This window comes from Salvelinus namaycush, chromosome 11 (genome assembly GCF_016432855.1).
Source record: "Salvelinus namaycush isolate Seneca chromosome 11, SaNama_1.0, whole genome shotgun sequence".
Classification (NCBI taxonomy): Eukaryota; Metazoa; Chordata; class Actinopteri; order Salmoniformes; family Salmonidae; genus Salvelinus; species Salvelinus namaycush.
This window is the reverse complement of record NC_052317.1, coordinates 4,992,069-4,998,109: the sequence shown is the minus strand read 5'-3', so window position 1 is coordinate 4,998,109 and position 6,041 is coordinate 4,992,069. Positions and strand designations below refer to the sequence as shown.

The 6,041-nt window shown below is 41.5% G+C and overlaps 1 long non-coding RNA gene across 2 annotated transcripts; it reads left to right on the top strand.

Moving 5' to 3' along the window:
* Window positions 1-3,453: 3,453 nt before the first annotated feature.
* On the top strand, window positions 3,454-5,629 carry LOC120055463. 2 transcript variants are annotated; one of them, XR_005477689.1, is made up of 4 exons: window positions 3,454-3,697; window positions 3,940-4,076; window positions 4,645-4,747; window positions 5,089-5,628. It is a non-coding gene; the product is annotated as an uncharacterized LOC120055463 (long non-coding RNA). The 2 variants fall into 2 exon arrangements; XR_005477688.1 differs by having other exon boundaries at window positions 3,940-4,747; window positions 5,089-5,629.
* The last annotated feature ends 412 nt before the right edge of the window (window positions 5,630-6,041 follow it).

Sequence of the window (6,041 nt, the reverse complement as noted above, 5' to 3'; positions counted from 1 at the left end):
GGAATAGAAACACCATAACATTAATCAAATTAATTAAGCTACATTTCTTAACCTCTCTGGGATATGTGGGACGCTAGCGGAGCGCCAAATTCAAATAAATTACTATAAAAATTTAACTGTCATGAAATCACACATGCAATACACCAAATTAAAGCTACAAATCTCAGTTTACATTGGCGCGTTACGTTCAGTAATGTTTTGCTTCCAAAACATCCGGTGATTTTGCAGAGAGCCACATCAATTTGCAGAAATACTCATTATACATGTTGATGAAAATACATGTGTTATGCATGAAACTTTAGATAAACTTCTCCTTAATACAACCGCTGTGTCAGATTTCAAAAAAGCTTTACTGAAAAAGCACACCATGCAATAATCTGAGTACAGCCCTCAGAGCCCAAACAAGCCAAAGATAATATCCGCCATGTTGTGGAGTCAACAAAGTCAGAAATAGCATTATAAATATTCACTTACCTTTGATGATCTTCATCAGAATGCACTCCCAGGAATCCCAGTTCCACCATAAATGTTTGATTTGTTTGATAAAGTCCATCATTTATGTCCAAACATCTCCTTCTGTTCGCGCGTTTAGTACACAATCCAAACTGACGAAGCGCTGGCAGGTCCAGGCGAAAAGTCATATTACAGTTCGTAGAAACATGTCAAACTAAGTATAGAATCAATCTTTAGGATGTTTTTATCATAAATCTTCAATAATGTTCCAACCGGAGAATTCCTTTGTCTTCAGAAATGCAATGGAACGCAAGCTACCTCTCATGTGAATGCGCGTGACCAGCCCGTGGCTCGTCCTCTCATTCCCCCCTCCTTTATAGTAGAAGCATCAAACAAGGTTCTAAAGACTGTTGACATCTAGTGGAAGCCTTAGGAAGTGCAATATGACCCCATTTCCACTGTACCTTGGATAGGCAAAGAGTTGAAACACTACACACTTCAGATTTCCCACTTCCTAGTTGGATATTTTCTCAGGTTTTTGCCTGCCATATGGGTTCTGTTATACTCACAGATATCATTCAAACAGTTTTAGAAACTTCATAGTGTTTTCTGCATATTCTAGCTTTTAGGACAGAGTAGCAGGCAGTTTACTCTGGGCACCTTTTTATCCAAGCTACTCAATACTGTCCCCCTGTCCCAAAGAAGTTGGCACATTAAAGTTCACAAGTTCCAGAAGGTATTTCTGCCCAAAAATGTATTTTGATTCAAAAAAAGTTTACGCTCAAATACTGTTCCTGTGAAGTAGTGACACGCGGCAGGCATGCGCCTAGTTTCCTGAAACTATATACACTGCACAAAAAAATAAAGGGAACACTTAAACAACACAATGTAACTCCAAGTCAATCACACTTCTGTGAAATCAAACTGTCCACTTAGGAAGCAACACTGATTGACAATAAATTTCACATGCTGTTGTGCAAATGGAATAGACAACAGGTGGAAATTATAGGCAATTAGCAAGACACCCCCAATAAAGGAGTGGTTCTGCAGGTGGTGACCACAGACCACTTCTCAGTTCCTATGCTTCCTGGCTGATGTTTTGGTCACATTTGAATGCTGGCGGTGCTTTCACTCTAGTGGTAGCATGAGACGGAGTCTCCAACCCACACAAGTGGCTCAGGTAGTGCAGCTCATCCAGGATGGCACATCAATGCGAGCTGTGGCAAGAAGGTTTGCTGTGTCTGTCAGCGTAGTGTCCAGAGCATGGAGGCGCTACCAGGAGACAGGCCAGTACATCAGGAGACGTGGAGGAGGCCGTAGGAGGGCAACAACCCAGCAGCAGGACCGCTACCTCCGCCTTTGTGCAAGGAGGAGCACTGCCAGAGCACTGCAAAATGACCTCCAGCAGGCCACAAATGTGCATGTGTCTGCTCAAACGGTCAGAAACAGACTCCATGAGGGTGGTATGAGGGCCCGACGTCCACAGGTGGGGGTTGTGCTTACAGCCCAACACCGTGCAGGACGTTTGGCATTTGCCAGAGAACACCAAGATTGGCAAATTCGCCACTGGCGCCCTGTGCTCTTCACAGATGAAAGCAGGTTCACACTGGGCATGTGACAGACGTGACAGAGTCTGGAGACGCCGTGGAGAACGTTCTGCTGCCTGCAACATCCTCCAGCATGACCGGTTTGGCGGTGGGTCAGTCATGGTGTGGGGTGGCATTTCTTTGGGGGGCCGCACAGCCCTCCATGTGCTCGCCAGAGGTAGCCTGACTGCCATTAGGTACCGAGATGAGATCCTCAGACCCCTTGTGAGACCATATGCTGGTGCGGTTGGCCCTGGGTTCCTCCTAATGCAAGACAATGCTAGACCTCATGTGGCTGGAGTGTGTCAGCAGTTCCTGCAAGAGGAAGGCATTGAAGCTATGGACTGGCCCGCCCGTTCCCCAGACCTGAATCCAATTGAGCACATCTGGGACATCATGTCTCGCTCCATCCACCAACGCCACGTTGCACCACAGACTGTCCAGGAGTTGGCGGATGCTTTAGTCCAGGTCTGGGAGGAGATCCCTCAGGAGACCATCCGCCACCTCATCAGGAGCATGCCCAGGCGTTGTAGGGAGGTCATACAGGCACGTGGAGGCCACACACACTACTGAGCCTCATTTTGACTTGTTTTAAGGACATTACATCAAAGTTGGATCAGCCTGTAGTGTGGTTTTCCACTTTAATTTTGAGTGTGACTCCAAATCCAGACCTCCATGGGTTGATAAATTTGATTTCCATTGATAATTTTTGTGTGATTTTGTTGTCAGCACATTCAACTATGTAAAGAAAAAAGTATTTAATAAGAATATTTAATTTATTCAGATCTAGGATGTGTTATTTTAGTGTTCCCTTTATTTTTTTGTGCAGTGTATATATATGTATATATATATACATATAGAGAAAATCAGATGTCCACATCAGCCTATCTCAGGATATATAATGAGTCAATATCTTGCCATACCATGTATGATAAGAAAAGTCAGTGCACTGCGGACAGTATGGAGTAAGCTGCTGTTGGCTGCGCTCAGGAAAGATTTCTGAGAACATGTCTACAACTTCATCATCAGCAAGCTGTCAAACTGTTGTATATAAAGCACAAGCTCCTACACGCTGTTTATCAGTGCCCAAAATCACTAGTAGTAGCTAGCAGGCACATTGAGCAGGCAGGCCACGTTAGCTAAAACAGCTTATCACGTCACAGGCCATTTGCGACGTGTGCTTCTGTGTAGTTTTATTTGATAATTTCTTCACTATCTATTACCAGTGTGCGTCTGTCTAGCAGTGGTTCATAGGGAATCATGTTACAAAACAAGTGCACATTGCCTCAATTTTCATTTTGCCCAAAGCAGTGGCAAACTCGAGAGCGAGTTTACTTAGGGGCCAAGTGTTCTTTCAACATAACATTGGCGACGTGTTGTCTTATGTAAACAAGTCCAAGTCCGAGGCGCTGAGTAATGGACAGGTCTGATTCACTGTCTGGAGCTACATTTGGATAGAGCGCAATCAGCCCAGCTGTCTCATCTCATGTTAGTGCGCAAGTGGGCATGATTTGTAATCCAAACCCAATCCTAATGTATGTTGTAACGACCTCAGTTATATAAATCTCACAAAACTCAGTTACAGTTTTTGGTAAATTTTGTCGCTGGAATAAATGTTTCTGACTAATATCGATGCCACATATGCCGTTTTCAACTAGGTAAGTTGTTTTTTTGCATTCAGTTGCTTTACAAAATTACTGAATAACATTTTAGAGCCTAATTGATTAGATGTCACCATACTGCTCACAACCACAGATAGTTTCCCCTATAATATAACAGACAACTTTAGAGTCATGCCTTGCCTTGTCCATCAAGGACACCATGCCATTTGGCGGACCTTGAACTCTGTGTGAACGTACTAGGTCCCAGAACATTCATTCAGTTTTCTGTTTGTTCACAGTCCAATATGTACCTGAAAACAACTACAAGGAGTTCCAGGGGAACGTTTTTTTGGGGGCAGGAAAACGTGGGAGTACATTTTGGACTGATGTATTCCGCTCCAGAGCAGTGACTGGTTACCATCGCAGCTGTTGTTTGGTAATTGTATTACCGTAATCAGGTCCTGGACCTGGCACTGATACTCTGATCCAGTCAAAACACTGTCTAGGATCAAATTTGATATGATGCTGTACCATTGCCCCACTTAATGAGTGAATCACAGATACAGAGTACAGAGCATGCCTAAATCCTCTCAAGCATCCAAGAGAGGATGATCTAGTCTAGTGAGGGTTTATTACTTATGTTCCATATGTTATTATTTTTTAGATATTTATGTTATCTATATTTAACGTAGTGCTTCAGCTTGCTATTACTCGGTGTCACAGCGCTACATGTTTAAATAGAAGGAAATTAATTCAGACCCATGTTTGACAATATTAAATATGTGTATTCAATGTACTAGTGCCGTGTTTGAGTAATTATGTTAAAGAATATTCTGTTTGTGGATGAAAATCATACAGAGGAGGTGTACGAGTTCAGCTGAACTGAAATACTCCAGTATTTGTAATGTTTCTAATTGGCCATTACATTCAATGTATCACACCGAGTCCATTAACGCGTTTAGAAGAGAGGGGTTATATGTTGATTAATCCCTCTTAAAATGCAGGCACAGTTTGTTCAACCTTTCTTAAAGAAGCAAAGGTTTTTTCAGAAGTCTGCCCAGCCCAGAGTGTGATGGAGAGGAGTAGTCGATGTCCTATGCTCCCCAAGTAAGTAAAGCCTTATATTTCCATTTTAAATATAATATATACACCATCACAGGTTTACCAAATCTATATGAGAATAAGATTGGGTAATTTTACCCTTCTTAATGATAATATTTGTTGAGATTACCCAATCTTAATGATAATATCTGTTGAGATTATTCAATCTTAATGATAATATTTGTTGAGATTACCCAATCTTAATGATAAGGTTTTACATTTGTAAGTTATTTGTATATTTGAAGGCACTATAAATATAGTGCTACTACTTTATTGCTATATAACTACTACTATACTAGGGGGTCTGTGTTCATTCTTGATGTGCACAATGTTCTCGTTGCCTCAAGATCCTGCAGGTGGAGCAGTAGTATCAGCAACGGCTCTGGATTCTTCCCTCGATGGACAAGGACACACATCTCAACTCTCCATAGCCCTCAGGCTTTTCACTGCATAATAGTCTATCTCACTCTTTGTCAGGTTGCCAGCCACTCACCCTTGTCTGTAATAACAACGATTTTGTCTGTGCAGTATGCTGCTTCTGCTGAGACATTCTCTTAGGACATTTTGTATCTACTGGCCCAAAATCAGCTTTTATTAAGTCAACATCTCACCATATGGTCTAGTATATTCTTGTACACTCACTCTCTTTCTCCGAGTCAACATTAATTAAATCAATGCAGTCAGACTGTAATCATGGTCATTTGTTCATTGGTCTTACCTGTAGGTATAGAGATGTGATGAATTATTATATATTGTAATACCTGTAAAGGAAAAATCATCTGAATATTTTTTCTCCTAATCTGCAAGTCATTAATATAATCAGAGTTCATTTCATGACTTCACTGAGTTGAAATGGAAATGACTCCCATCCTAATGTCAACTGTTTCTCAGTCAGCCTATTTTAAATCACCTTAAAGTGATAGTTCAACCAAATTACAATACAGCTTGATGTTATTTGGGTAAACTATCCCTTTAAGGCCTCTTGCAATTCCCCAACTTTGAGTTGAGACTATATAAAAAGCATCACATTGTATCATCTTAGATTCTCACCTTTATTGCACAGCTCTTTGTTATGTATGGCTAAGAGACTGATAGGGCGCCGTAAGTAGAGGTAATTCTAATATTATTGCAGATAAGGAAAGCCTTTAAGGATCAACATTTTATGGCTACTCATAAACCCCCTTTTATGTGCTGAGAGTTCCGGTGCAGTTATGCACTGTTGAGGATGTCTAGCGAGAGCCATAGATGAACTGCTCCGGCAAGTGATCCTCAATTTTTACAATGTGTGTAGTTTTGAGAA